The following is a 16,780-nucleotide window of genomic DNA, read 5'->3' as shown; positions in this document are numbered from 1 at the left end:
ATAGAGTGCACCTGTCTTATTGGATGAACATGTGTAAACATAAAATATGGAAGCTGCAGACCATGTTTTTATTATTTTTTTTAATCCAGAACTCCTATAGAACACCCCTTGTAGAGTATACTACAAAAGTAATATTTATGCAGGACATTTTGAAGCCTGAAAACTGACCAGGATGTAAATTACTTCAGAATAGAAGGACAAGGGTAAAATAAACAAAAATCACAACAGATTTTCCAATATACAAAGTGATGAAGAGATTGGTAGGAATAGGCAATGCATGTGCATTAGTGTTACATAGGATGAGCTAAAATTACCATCTCTCATTTAACAAGACAAACAGTAAGTTGCAGTTACCCATAAGAAACAATCAGCGGTCTCTTATGAATGTCTGCTCTAAAATAATGAAAGGTAAATTTTGATTCGTTGCTGTTGCTCATTGCAATTGACAAATCACTGATCTTGTCCCTGTTTTATTTATTAACCCAGTCTTGAGGATTTCATTTTAACACTTCAGGTTTGTGATGATTAAAATTCAGTAATGCAGCTAAGGGCATGAAGTACCTTATGTCAAGTGTCAAAAGGTGTAGGTAACTAAGGGTGTGCTATAGCATACATTGGGTAGAATAGAACTATAACAGTGATAGATTGCATTGAATGCACTTAATTTTGTATCTATAGAGATCCCATGTAGTCAACACTCTCTGGAAGGGTATCTGGAAGGGGTGTTCCTGCCAATAGAATGGTCCATATGGAAGACAGAGTTGCAAATGTAGATATGCCCGGCACAGTCGGAAGGCTGTGTTAAAGTAGATAATACAAAAATGCAAAAACTTTATTCAAATGCAAAATGATAGTCTCTCCATCGGATTATGTATTAGCATGTCAGAAAATGCATTTTTTTTTCAGTCATAACTTTTGCCGTTGTCTTCCTTTAAAAAGAAAAAAAAAAATCTTGCTGACCTTTTAGAATATAAACACCTCCAGACCAATGGCCCAGACTATTTAATTGCTCTCTTAAATCTATGCCACTCTTGGCAGTGGTCACAGTATGACCCATGCCCATCACAAATATCTCTAACGACAAGGGAATGAATACAAATTAATTTGAGCTAGAATATAGGCCATTTAATGTACTATTCTTTGATGAAAGATTTTGTAACCTACTATTATTATTTATTGCCCAGACTTTTATAAATTGTCTGCTTTGTCATTTGTAGTAAAGGTTTTCCCAATGCTTGCTGTTTATAGTGAATGTAAACAAAGCAACTTTTAGAGTGTTATCAGAATATCTTTGTCACAGATGTCACACGAATGTGTAAGACAAAAATACACATTAAAAAAAATCAATATTGTTTTATTAAACAACACCCCCATCCCCTCCATGTGAGAAGGGTTCTAGTAGAAACTTATGTTGAGCACATATTATATTTATTTTATTATGCTGAAAACCCTGACAAACGTTTTAACTGTAGTAACAGATTAGCTTACCACTTCTACTGCAGATATCTAATGCAGATATATTATATGATTGATTCATATGGTATATAATTTAAGTTGCATAGACTAAATTAATGGCATAATACAATATATATTGCTGTCTGAACAGCGCACATCCTTTAAAGTCAGTCTAGCTAGTTTGAAATATTGCTTTTGTTGCTGTATGCCAGCTTTGTAAATTTTCTCCTCCAAACATATTTGTTAAGTTTGCAATGCATGTAGCACATGGATCCTGGGAATTGTTTACCAAAGAACTGTCCTGGAGATACCAATACACCGTTCTGTTACTTTGTTATACTGCAGTGCTACTGAAAACTTAATCAAATACACTGCAGTAATACCTGTGGTGGCAGAACATTAACCAAAATATAGTTTGAAAAAAAGGGCTGGAGGAGGACTTTAAAATATTAGCTAACAAAAAAAGGCAGCTGCGAGAGGGCATAAAATATTGATGTGTGGAGAAAGAAAAGTAAAGATGTGATTCAAGGTATTACCACTATGTAAATCACTTGTAAGGCCACACCTTTACTATGGGATACAATTCTGTTCACGGCACTGTAAAAAAGGGAAGAAGATATAGATGGGAGATTAAAGGTCGGCAACATTAAAAAAAAAAAAGGATATTAGAGCTCATAAATGAAAAGATCAACGAATCAGGTTTGTTTTGCCTGGAAATGTTTACCCCAAAGATCTGGTGTAATTATAGAATTAAAGTCTTACTAAACCCAGTAATATGAAAATAGTTCCTCTGCCCCCCCCCCCCCCACAGTGCCCACTGCTTATAAATCTTATTTTTATATTAAAATACTGCCACTATATACCTTTTTTATTGATCTGTATACCACGATCACATGATAAACCGTACAGTTTGTCCAATGCTGAGTTTTCAGATAGGAGGAGATTTCCACTACAGACTGTATACACGCTCACATGTGTGATGTCAATATCATGTGACATGAACAGTTCAACTGAAACAGGAAATGTTCTCTCCAGCAATAGTGACTAAACTGAGCATGTGCAGGACGGCAACCCTCACTGTATTATATGGTCTTGCCAAGATAGACAGTGCAGGAGGGAAGGATCTGTCCACATAGTGTCAAAGAGCCTTTTTACACAATGCAGAGGATTAACCCCTTATGTTACACAGTGAGTATAAGTATGCTATTCTGCATATACAGACAGATTTTACTTTTGTGGGTTTAGTAACACTTTAAGATGTCTAAAGGTATTCATAACTAATATGAATATTTTAAAATCTAATTTTTAATTCCAGTGACCCTATAAATACAAAGGAATGTGGATTATATATTGTGGAAAACAGGGATTTTCAAGGAGTGGTTAAAATATAGAACCCCGTAATTCATGAAGCAGTAATTGGAGAATCGGTAATGGAATTAATAATGGATTGGATGCTTCTCTTACAGCTATTAGTACACATATTTATACATGATATCAGATTTTTTTAATCCACATAATTAACTTGACTGCCATTTACAAGGTTAGGAGTGTTTCATTCTTGCTAGCAATGTGACTGTTGTAGAACCAGTGGACATAGACTTGATTTAAGTAGAAGAACAGCAATATGTTTCCCAAACCAGAACCACTAAGCATTTTTTATTCAGAGCAATAGCGCATCCTTCTAGTATGTTCTATTTGCAACAATTTGTATAAGCCTACCAATGTTCTACATTAATGTGGGTCGTGCTCTGTAGCACTGTTTAGTTATGTTGTAGAAGATAAAAGATTTTATGTTTATGTAGGAAAGCATTGACTACTGTTAGATTGCATTAACCTTTCTTGGTTTCTGGTAGCTTTAAAGATGTTTTATAGCTTTTCCTGGTGGTGATGACTTGCTTTCTTTGCGGTTTTAAAAGAATTGAGGCAATTTAGCCACACTCAGATCTGCACTAACTTTACATATAAGAAGGCATCAATTAAAAAAAACATAGAAATTTGTCTAAATTTTTTCCAGAACATGTGATGTGCACCATTGATGGTATACATTTTTGTTGGTGGAGGTACAAAATAGGGTTCAAGAAGTTTGGGCAAGTCAGCCTTTGGATAAGTTAGTCATTGCATGTGGATATAACCAGCAGACTAGACATTCTGTGCATCATTTGGGGAGGACAGTATTCTGTTACACCTTCATGATGTTGGGAAAGGGAATATGAGGATTTATATGAGGCCTTGAGGTGCCCTCAGGAAAGCAGGAAGAAGTATAAGTTCCAGGTTAAGGCCGCGCAATAACAGCCTGCCCAGGTAACAGGGTTTTAGGTATTAGGTGGGTGTTACATATGCAAATATTTAATAGTACAGAGGGCACTGCAATGATCTTAGTTTGATATGGCAACTCATGAATAAAATATGTATTGCTCCCTTCACCAATAAGGCATTGAAATTCAATGTGTTATGTTCCCTACATAATTTCAGCCCTTGCCTTGAAACCCGGCTTGCAACTATCATTTTTAGGTATACAGTACATTATTCTAAGGCTGGTAGTTTATAAAGATACATTCTTAAAATGGCTTATTGATTAAGGCAAAAAGCAATATGCAAAGTGCAGCAACCAATCAGAGTGCATCTTTCATTGATCTTACTTCAATAAAGTGGTATTTGATTTGCTGCTATAGGTTACTGCCTTTGGCATATCATCACTGCTCCTTTAGCTGCATAACTGATTGAACTTAACAGAAAATAAATCACAAAAATTTAAGTGTAACGCCACACAAAACTTTTTATCTGTGGACTCGGGAAGAGTTAGAACATCTGTGAGAATGATAATGCTGACACTCAATGTCCTGGTGACTACCATCACTAGGACAGGAAAAGAGCTGAATCTCATCAATGGTAAGGCAGACAATCAGAATCTATCAGAGCTGCTAACCTTTTCTTGCTTTACTCCATTCTGTTAAAGAATCAATGTTTTTTTTGTCGCATGTGAGCCTATTTGATAGATTTCCATTCACTTCTTGTCTCAGTGCCCACTGGTGCAGGAAGTGAGAACAATCCTCCCCAGCAGAGGAAAAAAAACTTGACAGAGGTTTGCCCCTCCCAAAACAAAACCTAAAGACAGGAGTTTCACTCAAGTTCTAGGAGTCTTAGGAAAAAACAATTCTAAACTCTGGTACCTCTAGCCAAATTAGCAAGGAATAATAATGCATTTTATCAAACCCTAGGCTTGGGATCACTCTGAAACAGTAGAAGGGTTTGCTTCTTAAGTTTTATCATAAGATTATATGACAAATGTCAGCAACCTAAAAAGCAGATAAATTTGCACTGTCATCTAAAATTTTACAAAACAGACCATCTTATTAACAATTTGACTTTATCAACAACAACTGGCTAACCATGAAAAATTAGCTTAGACTGTCATAATTATTCATCTATCGTTAACTAGTGGAAGCATCTAGTTAATGACTACCTAATTGTGCCCATAAGTATAAGAGAAAAAATGTGTATTGGATGGCTTTTTCTTGCAGCCTGAGCCGCCGCAAACTTACCAGCCACTATCTATCATTTTTGGTGACCTATGCATCTAAACACATTCGGCTTTCTTAGCTATGTACTGCCAAACATTATTTACTTTTTTTATATCTTCCCTGAAAAGTTTAAACATGCAATTTCATACAAAGGATTGTTTCCCAAAGTACAGCATTCACATGCACATGTAACTTTCCCCCAAGCCAGTGTCTTAAAAAAAATTACTGTTATGGGGATTTAAAAAAAAAAATATTGTCCAGTTTTCAGTGTCTGGAATGATTGTTTGTGATCAAAAACATCAAGAAGTTTGATGAAACATGCTAAAATTGTACTAATTGTATCTAATACCTTTGAACACTAAGTTTAACACCATTTTGTATAGGGTGTGGAGGTTTGGAACCTCTGTCAGGCTTTTAATGATATCTGTATCACTGCTATTTTTCTTGTACTACTTGTAATGGAAACAAGGGAAAATCTTCCCAATAGGATCATAGACAGTCCTAAACACAGCTAGAGGTTGTAACATTTAACCGTATTTACCAATACAGAAAAATCATTTCAGCTGTAGTTCCTCTCTAATATTCCAAATATAGCAACCATTCAAGAATACCACATATAAAGATTCATAAACAGCAAGTAATTGTATACAGTGGAAAGCCTGGAAGTTATATAATATTGGGTTCCCTATCTGACTGTATGCACTTATCCCAGAACCCCCAAAGTTCCACAATGCAAAGCATCTTGATCACAAGTGCAGAGCTTACTCACCTTACTCCATTATCACCCATGGGTGCATGTGAGAATTTGTAAAGAAAAGAATGCTTGTGTAACAATACGGCGACAGAAATAAAAAGTGCACAGTGTTAGGACATTTGTGTTATGTATCTGAAATAGAATAAAGTACAAATTTAAACACGGCAAAACGAGAAAATCTAAAATACATGAGTTTAAAGATAATATATTTTATTTTCAGAATGTATGATGGGCAGACAGAACCAAAATAGAGATTTATGGCATACTTATATTGGCAGAATTTAAAACCTATGTCATAAGATATGTTAGGGTCCACCATGCAGGGTCAGGGTCGCCTGACCACTCCATTTATTCCAGCTGCAAGTTGGAATATAGACTTTATTCTCCATGACAGATACTGAGACTGTTAGATGTATATATTCAATTTAAAAAATAAGGAACTTAAAATTCTATTTGTAAGATTAGTCCAGAATTTCATTGATCCACATGGTAGATATTTAAGCTTCTCAGGCCACCCTACACGGAAAACCTATAAGGGCATTTCAAGTGTTTTAAGTATTGCTTTTTATTCCTTTTTTTTTTTTTTTCTTCACAAGGACACTTCTGTAGAATCCACCCTGCTCATGCTGCATGTCTTAGCCTATGCATTTTGCAAGTCTATTACTTTCTATATGGTCCTTCCTACTGCTTTTTACGGGTTGCTGCTTTGCATTAACTATGATGATAAATGAAGAAAAAAAAGTTGACCGATACAGTAGCAATAGGATTTTGATATGCAATACTGTATGTATATGCCATCATGTCACATGACTTAAACACTCCTTATTGTTGTTAAAACAATGTGTTAAAACAAAGGCCAAACACAGCAGATTTGTCCAATGTGTGCATGTAGCGGCCTTTAGAGGTCTGATGCCTTTTAATGTAATAAGAACTCCCAGGTATCACGTCTACTTTTTCCAACATGGTGACCAGTTTGAAATATCTACCAATTTGACCGTTTCTGTAGAAGACCTGCCTTTAAAGTTTCTGCATGACACCTAAAGGGTCGATTCAGTTCAGTGGTGTTGATATGTCGACTGTAATATTATATATATTATTAATAAATCATATTACGTTAAGAAAAGTCAACCAACCTTAAGCTTGTTCTATGCAGTAAATTCTAACTACTCAATTCAATAAAGTTTACCTGCACCTGTGTGTGGCTCTATCCCAAGGAACCCATTCAATTTACTGTAAGTTCCATTGGATGGTTCTCATATTCCTGAGGTAAAATGGATATGACCTTAGGGCTCCTACACACTAGTGTTTGCTATATGCATTTCGTAGAAATTGGTAATTACATGAGCTGTGATCATGCTTTACATGCTTTTGCGTGTTTCATCAATGTGTGTTGATGTAAGGAAAAGCTAAAAAGCAGCTTTCGAAGGCAGTAGAAAGCAGCAAAGAGCTTATAAACATTGCTGGCACAAACTCAGGACATATAACACATGGTAAATAAGCAGCAATCGTAGCACCATAGAAAGCAGTTGACTTTGTGTTACCATGTGCTGTCATTCATTTTAAACACTGCACTAAACAAATCAAAGAAATGTCAGTGTGTAAGAGCCCTGATAGATATTACTGCATGTGGCTTGCTTTAGGCCTACTGAATTATAATGTCCACTGGTGACTCCATTAGTAAAAAGATTAAATATATATTTGTATAGATTAAAATAGAGATTATTAAGGGTTTTTTGAGCGGTCATGACAAAAAAAAAAAAAAAAGCATTGTTGCAAAGATGAATTTGAATGCTGTACACTGATCATGATATAGTTGCAGCTATGAGGGTTGCTGTCATTCGCTGATGGCCATGGTGAAATCAAGCTGGTTAGCCATGTGAGAAAGGTAGAAGTAACCTCCACTTGTACCTTTGTATGTAACCTCTTGGAATTTATTGTCATTTTTGCTGTATTAGTGTGCTCTGAGCTCGCAAACAAAATGAAATATGGACAATTGAGTGGATGAGTCATGATGATTGGACTCAGCGCACTACCACTGCTACTAATAAGAGAACAGAGGCTTTTTGTATTAAAACTAAAAATGTGATTATAAAAAAAAAAAAAAAAAAACTATTTTCAAAGTGTATGTGCAAATAATGAAACTATTTTATATACAATGTAATATGTATGGGTGGAAATGTTATATGCCTGGAACACTTCATTGTTAGATACTTAGGACTGTTGTTTTAACTGTCATTTAACTGCTAAATGCTCCCTGCCATTGAGGATTTGTCCAAGCTTGGTGGAACATGGGCAGCTTCATGTTAATTTAGCCTTAACTTGTAAATGTTCCTCATCTACTAGATTAACCTGCTGATAAGGATGCAGAGATCTCCAGTGCTCAAAGGCCAGCCTGCAGTGCAGTAATGTGCTTACTAGAGCACTGCAAGGAGTGGAAATTAATGAGAATGTTTTTGTGGTGTTTTCCATATAATACAAATTTCTTAATGCAAACATGTATTTTGTACCTGAGATGTTTTAAATGCCACATTTTAAGAATCCAGAAGGAGAAAAAAAAACAAAAAAACAAAAAAACAGGAGATACGCTTGCAAATTGAACAAGATCATGATACTTGGCTGTTCCATATTTGTTTTAGAAGCTGCAAGGGCTAAACCAAGCTGGGGGAGGGGGGGCATGTCTATTATGCTGTAACTACAATTATGCTCTATTTTCATTGGGAACAGGGGAACAACCAGTAAAGAGTTTTATTGCCTCTACATGCCTGTTTTCATTTCAAATGATTTTGGGGAAACTATAAACTGAAGCCTTCCTTGTTGTCAAATACATTAAATCTATGCGCGTAAATGTAAATCTTTATCAAATTGATGGATTTTTGAAGATTTTGATTTTTTAAAAAATATGAAAGGCACTCTTTTAGTAGATCTGCACTCTGCAGATCTACTGCCTTTCCTTGTTTTTTTATTGTTTTGTTATTTGTTTGGTTATTTGCTGAATCATTGAACATACTGTAGTTATTATCCTTGAACTTTGGTCTTCCACATTGTATTGGAAGCATTTCCAATTTTACAAATTCCATTTGAAAATGCTACATTTAAAAAAAAAATAAAATAAAAAATGAAACCTTTACACAGCAGCTGGATTTATGGTTTCTAAGCCCAGCTCAGGAAGCAGCTCTGAAAATCTTGCACTTGTCATCAACTTTCTATATAGTGTGATTTGTGTGTGCTATGTCCGTAGAGGAACAAAGCCGGGTTCTTTAAGCGTCAGTGACCCAGGGATGAGGTTATGCACTCTAACCTTTCAGAAAGTTGCTGATAAACCTTGAGCATACATTTTTTTTAAACCTTACAGAAGCAGAGGGAGGCTTGGAAAATTGTAGCGTACACCTAGCACATGAACTATATGAGTTTTGGCAGTCTGAATGACAACCCTTTAAAAAAAAAAAACATTGTAGAAAAATAACTGAGTTTCACATATCTGTGCAGAAAACTTGGTGTTTTTGAAGTCTGATTTGAGCTACATGCAATGGTTTGGGTGTGCTCTGTCACAACGCACTGCATGTAGCCACAGATATGTAGAACATACCATTGGCTATAATGGTACAGAACATTATTTTAACATGTGTGCAGGAGCACTGCAGCCCTCATTTGCCAAAAAGCACAGGTGTGTACTGTCAAATTGCCTTTAATCTTCTTAGTCTTGCTTCAAAGCTGACTGCTATTGAATAAGCATCCCTTTGAGCCTAAAAAACATTTGTTTCCCAATTACCCAATACCTATTTCTTGTTGCTATTTAAAAATATAATAAATATTAAATTAGGTTTCATACAGATCCTGCAAAATATTGCATATTTACAGCCTTGCTACCTAACAAATATTATTACCAAAAATCTCCAACTTGCATGCATAGTGAATTTTATTCGACCTGTAATTAGTAAAGTTGGGTTTACATGTCGATCTCTAATTATTGCGGAAATCAGATATCTCAGAGACACAGAAGGACTGATAATATGTGTCAGCCCTAATACGTGATCACCAGATAGTCAGCTTCAAGGAAAAAGGAAGCTGTAAATATATATATATATATATATATATATATATATATATATATATATATATATATATACACATACATATATGATACTGCTTTGCTAGGCCTACAATATAATGCTAGCTGATGTTCAAATTCAGTATGTCCTCGGTTAAATTAATTGCAGTGTTGCACATAGAAATTTATTCCATGCTCCTTTTATTTTCTATATTTTTGTAAAAATTGTCTCCACATACATAAATCACTCCATGTAATTCTTTTCAATATGAACACACAAAAAACATTCTTGCTTCTGCATATGCAAATCTATCTCTAAATAAATTTAAAGTAAGCATTTCGTAGGCTTAATAGATGCTCAACACCTCAAAACTGTCTGAAATAGACTGTGCTGCCCCTAGCAATTAATCTGCTACTGCACTTCATGTTTCCAGGGTAACTTAGAGGGGTAACTAGAGGAGCTGATTGGTTGCCAGAGGACATACATATGTTTTAGACACTTCCAGGTTTAGGACAAAGGGCAATGTGCCGTACCCCGTCACTACCAATCTTCCTCTATTATATGACGTTGGTAAACTAAAATCCTATTGGTTGTTTCAGTCTAAACTTAAACCTACTCCCACCCCCATTCTAAGCCTAGTACTAACTACCCTGTAGAGCAGGGTTATGCAATTAGCGGACCTCCAGCTGTTGCAGAACTACAACTCCCATGAGGCATAGAGACTCTGACTGCCACAAGCACGACACCCAGAGGCAGAGGCATGATGGGACTTGTAGTTTTGCAACAGCTGGAGGTCCGCTAATTGGATATCCCTGCTGTAGAGGCAAAAAGCTTATACTTACATATTCTGTAGGGATGCTCTGGTCTGGTCACATGATCTCTCCATTAGCCAGCTTCAATGAAGAGGAGAGATCGCCTACAACGTCCGCAATGCCTATGCGGTATCATCACCTATAGGCTTATGATGGGGCATCCATTGTTGGCTATCCCTCCTCTACACTGAAGCCGGCGTTGGGAGCCCATCATGTGACTCGACCAGAGCGCCCTCAGAATAAGTATGTATAAGTATCTTACTTCTACAGGGTAGTTAGTATAGGGCATAGATTGGGAATGGGAGCAGGTGTAAGCTTAGATTTCTACTTTAAATAAAAACAGTAGGGTCCTCTATTTTTTTTTTTTTATGTAGATTAAAGAATATTTTAGCAGGAGTTTAAAGGGAATCTGTTTTAAAGGCAAATGCCTGTTTGAGCAACCTCAAGTAGGAGGATGCCATCCTCTGACTCCCACACTGCACTCCAACTCGGGGCAGCAATATGACTAGCGGTAAAGCTGAAGAGACCTCAGATCTGACATGCAGGCCAGGAGTCGAATGTCAGCTTCAATCTGAGGCTTCTTGTCCACATGTCCTGCTTTATGACAGCAATTAGCGTGACCCGCAAGAAACCAGCCATCATGGCGAATTAGATTAGTCATTAGTGAATGATTATCTTATCCACTACACTTCCTAGTCCAAAGACCCAGCAAACATTTTGCAATAACTGTTCAAGGCAATAGTACTGTCAAATTAATACATTTTTAAATACTTATTTAAACCGAATATCCCATTAGAGCTACTGTCATCCTCATTTATTAATATACCTTTATGTTCTAATCGAATTATTTGTTCTTTTTTTTTGCCTTATAACAATGGTGCTAAATTACATTTTGAAACATAGATTCTTACCTCTCGGTTACAGGCTGTGGAATGAGGTCTTCTTACCTCAGATATTCAGTTCTTACAATTTAGCAGATTGCCCAATGTGGGGAAAACCTATATTTTGCAGTTCCTAAATAAAGCTCATGTTTTGCTTTGGTGTGAAGGCTGGGAGATGGGTAGCTCCTAGGAAATTATGCTTTAGTTCTGTCCCTATGTAAAATATTTCTTTCTGCAAGGTTTGTTCTTCCTGTTTCTTGTATGTCATCCAAGTACAAATGTTGAAGTTTAGAATTGCAGGAACCGTGTGCATGAAATTGACATGCAGGGAGTTACAGCATGAAATAAACTTTCTTTTTTAATTGAAACCTTTACTCCAAGTGTGTCTGTGTTTTTTTTGTCTGTGATTTCTGTATTTTTCTTATACAACATTGGGAATTTCAATACTATTTAAAGGGTTAGTTCACCTTTATCAAAAAGCTGCTTATGCTGGTAAGGTGTCCCTATAGATAAAAACAAACTGTGCAGCTTTGACTACTTCCCAAAGCCTGGCCAAAAAAGTCCCAGAAATGGCATCATCCCATCTTGCTTTGTTGATAGGACATTGCTATGCCACTCCCAGCTGTTACTGCTTACTCGCATCATTTTAGGAGCAAGCTCTCAAACCCCTGCACATGTGTGGCTCCTCAGGCTTCAGGAGGTACATAAATGGCCTACACCTATAATAAGGGCATTATTTACCTTTGGTCAAAGCTGCACACTATGTTTTTATCTATACGAGCCCCTTACCTGCATAGGCAGTTGTTCAGTAAAGGTGAACTAACCCTTTAAAGCTGAACTATGGTACACTGATCTCCTTTTAATAGCCTCTCATCCTCTATATTAAGGGTTTATTATGAATTAAAGTGTTACTAAACCCACAACAGTAAAGTCAGTCTGTATATTCATTAAAGCATGCTTGTTATACTCATTGTGGGATCTAAGGGGTTAATCCTTCACATTGTATAAAAAGGCTGTTTGATCCTGTCTTCTTTGATCCTCCCACTTCTTCCACAGTCTCCGATCCATCTAATGATAGTAGAGAGCCTTAGGAGCACTCTGCACAGGCTCAGTTTGGTGTGTATTGCTAGATATATATATATTTTTTTTTTTGGAGGGTGTATGTGATCGGCACAGGGCCAATCAGCACAGCCCAGACAGAGGGTCAGGATTCACGCAGGCTTATAGGACAGTCAGAGGAGAATGAAAACTCCTCCTACAAGCTTTAACCAGTGCTCGGCCGGACACTGATAGATGAGAAAAGGTATTTAGCAGTTTATGTTTACTAAAATAATTGCAATCCCATGTTCTGTGTACTGGTACTGTGGGAGACCAGATATAGCGAATGAGGGTCCTGTGTTTAGTAACACTTTAAAATTTTGGGCAGCATTTCTCAACTAGGGTTGTGTGGAACCTTAGGGTTCCTGCAGAGTTTGCTAGGGGTTCTTTGAACAGTGAGCTATTTCTTCCTCTTAGATGAGTATCCACTGACAACAGTGATCCTTTAGTCATCTGTAAAGGGGAGGATTCTTCCCATTGACAAAAAATATGAGGAGAATTCTTTCCACTGATTATCAAGTTATTGTACAGTGAGCTGGAGCTACGGTAATTATGAGATGGGGCACCCTGAGACCAGAAAGTTATTTCAAGGGTTACTTCATGTTACAAACGTTGAGAAAGGCTGCTCTAACAGAGAGGAATGCTTACCTTCTCCCTCGCTGCAGCAGCATGAGTTCTTTTGTGCTCCATGTGCAGCCCCATAATGTGGGTGGCCCTTGATGACCTTACACGCATTACAGAACCATAAGTCTTGTATTGTACATTGGGATATTGGCAAGCGGTTGGCCGCACAGCAGTTGAAAAGGAACAAGCTCCCAGGAACAGTCATCTGGCACTGAAGAAGCCTGCAGTAGGGAGAAATAGCATAAGTTATTCTGTCTACTGCATGCCCCCTAGACTAAATGAGCTGTAGACCCTTATTTTATGGATTGGAGGATTCCAAAGGGAGATTTTTATCAGAGTACCACAGTTCAACTTTAAAATGATTGTTACTTAAGGTGATTTTTTAAAAACTGAACTTCAGGCAGATATAAAAAATGTATTGTGTATTTATTAATAAAAAAAAATACATGTGTTTTAAATGTAACAAGGATAAATACCTGAATTGTCTTAATATCAGCCTTCCACTCACAGCAACACACAGACATCTGCTGAAGGAGGGGTACATGCTGACACAAGGAGAAAGGAGGAAGAGCAGAGGGATGCAGCACAAGTGTGCTGCTGAGCAGAGGGATGACTCACTAGTGTGCTGCTAATATTTCATCATCCAATAAGCATGCGAAGGGTGTGCTTGATCCAGTGTTCTAAAGCAAGCTTTGCTGCATGTGCAATGAAGTTTCATGACCTCACTGTGCTGCCTAAAGGAGTGATTGTATCACAAAACTACCTGCCTATAATTGCAAATTCTTTGGTGAGTAAAACAGTTCCCATATACAACATGAAGTTCAATTTTGTTTAGTAACTTGCCTGGAGTTCATCCCAAACACCAAATCTGAAAAGCAGGCATCAGAAGCTGTGAACCCCTGGACAGCTCCAAAATCAAATCACTTCCTTTCTGGAATTCTTTACTTTATTCCAACACAACCCCCTATCTAAAAGTGCAATTTAGGGGTCTCTAAAAAAGCATAGTAACTAAGAAAGTTAACCGCCCTGGTATGATTATGTCAGATTTTTGCATCTCATAGTGGTACATTGTTTTCATAGAAATTTGGCATTTTATATTGTAGGCCTGTAATTCTTAGGAATAACTCATTTAAATCTGTCCAAACAAGAGTCTAGTAGACATCAGGGGTATAATAAAGTTTGAAACAAGAAATCAAATTATAATATAATAAATAACTATAAATAATTATCAAAAATAATAATATAATAATAATAAAATCTATTCACTAATGTAATCAAATCAAAAACACTGAAATTTGCTCAGTTGCAGAATTGTTCCTGTCGTCACTTTCAGTGTCTGATGACGAATTTCCCCACAAATCACTATCACTCAATTCTGCAAATGATTCGTATTTACTTAGTTTAGTGGTCTTAAACCACTTTTGACATCAAGGGACACTTTTTGGTTGCCATGGAAAATCTCAAGTCAAGTCTCCAGGCAGAAAGAACAGTATAATGTAAAAGTGCATGCAGGGCACTGGGCAAAGCACTAGGGACAAAAAGGGGGTGAAATGATTTGATACAGTAATGTAATCTTACAGATACAGTGTACTGTATGTGTTATGTTTTTTTCACTATTTTGAATTTGCCACCGGGACCGCCCCCATGCGTTGCGAGGCTCGCAGGGAACGAAGCCTGGCACACAGTACATCGGGCGGAGGACACGGCCCGTAGACACAGTGGGGGAAATCGCAGGATCCTGGGGAAAAGGTAAGTAACTTTGCCTGGATCCTGCAATGCAATCCCGAGTGTGGCTCAGGATTACCGCTTTTGGTGATGAAAATTCACCCCGAGCCACACTCGGGATTACCGCCAGGGAGGTTAAAGTTGTAAATAACAGCTAACAAGAGAATTCCAGGAGGTGTTTTCTGAGGGTTTATGGGCTCCCCAGATGCACAGAAAAGACATGAGCAGATTTAAAGGGTGACTGCACTTTCAGTACAAATATTTTATTTGGCCATGTCTCTGCAGCTGCTGAAAACACTACATGGGATAGGGTACCTGTATTGAAGAGAACAGCTCGTTTCAATCACTGTAGCCTGAAGCTGCCTAGTTTGCAATTCCACCAGACGACACTGTTAGGAGTTGGGAGAGGTTCTGTATTAGGTTGTATAAGCAGTCTTTCTCCCAAAAGTGCCCTCTAAGTCAGCCACATTCTGTATCTCCATACTGTACTAAACATGGCTAAGCCTATTGGCTACAAAGACAATTAAATCTCTTTGCTACTAAGATTTAACAAGTTGTTTGGCGGCCACCTCATTATGCTAAAATAAATGTGCTGCTAATGTGATGATGGCTGACAAGTAGTTAAATCTTTCAGTAGCGATTTATTTGCTCTTGTAGCCCCAGACTTAAAAAGGTAGGACTGACTACCATATAAGAACATTACTGTGACAACAAACACCCACAGCCTAACCTCTTTAAAATGGCCCTTTGAACAAAATTTGTTGACATGAGGTTCAGGTTAGCGATTATGAGTGGGTAGAGCTTAAAGTGTATCTAAACCTCAAACCAAAAATGTAATATATATACCTAATGAATGCAATTAATCCTGAAAAAAACCTGATATGAGGCAAACCAGAGGGCTCCACAGTTCTTAATGTATATACAGTATATTTATCTATGGTTGACGTTTACGATTGTCTGCAAGCATCCAAGCAGCTCTGAGGAACATACTTGCTTATGGCTCTCTCTGAAATCTCCTAAACTGACTCATTACGCGAGGAGACATCCAGCAGCATTGTGTCGAAGACAGCTTTCCCCACAAGTGAGGGTCGCTAATTTTACACTCATGTGTAAAAAATAAAGGTAAGTGGTATATATTTTTCCTTTGGCACTTGTTGATATGACTGTAACTTTTTTTTGTGTTTTGTGGCCTTATTCAGTGAAGAAATGCAAAGTAAACCCAGTAACGGGCCCAGCCAACTCTATTTTAGTGCTTGATGCTGGAAAGTTAACCCATCTGACAGGGTCTTATTTCTCTTAGGAACTCTATTTGTGAGGTATCTGCACACCTGCTGTGGTGTTACATGGTTAAATAATAGGCAAGTGTCAGGAGCGGGTAGCGCTCCTGTTCCTTGATAGCAGCTGGTCACATTCCAGCATCCTGGTTTTGGCTGTGATGCATTCTCCCTGCCTGTCTGTACACCTGCAAGGTGATTGATGTAGCCAGTCTCTGGGTGGAGGCCAAACCTGATTGAGGCCAGCAGTCTCATGCTTGCAATAGCGTCTGTAACACATGCTCCAAGCTCCCTGTTTGTTTGCCCTGCTCTGCTGTGTGATTTCCCTGATTATGACCTCAGATTGGAACTCTGACTATTATCTGACCTCTGCCTGCCTTTTAACTATGGATTTACCCTGACTATTCTGAACCTTGTCTGCATGTACCCCAACTGTCATTGAACCACTCTGCCTGTATGCCAAGGGCAAGTCCCTTTTTGCTGCGCTCAGTTCAGGCCTGCCCCAGCATGGTAGCCAGGCATCATAGCATTGGGTATAAGATCTGGGGACAACCGGGTACTGGTAGGCCTGTTTGCCCTATGAGAAA

This window comes from Aquarana catesbeiana, linkage group LG10 (assembly GCF_042186555.1).
Source record: "Aquarana catesbeiana isolate 2022-GZ linkage group LG10, ASM4218655v1, whole genome shotgun sequence".
In the NCBI taxonomy this organism is placed as follows: domain Eukaryota; kingdom Metazoa; phylum Chordata; class Amphibia; order Anura; family Ranidae; genus Aquarana; species Aquarana catesbeiana.
This window is presented reverse-complemented; position numbering follows the sequence as displayed.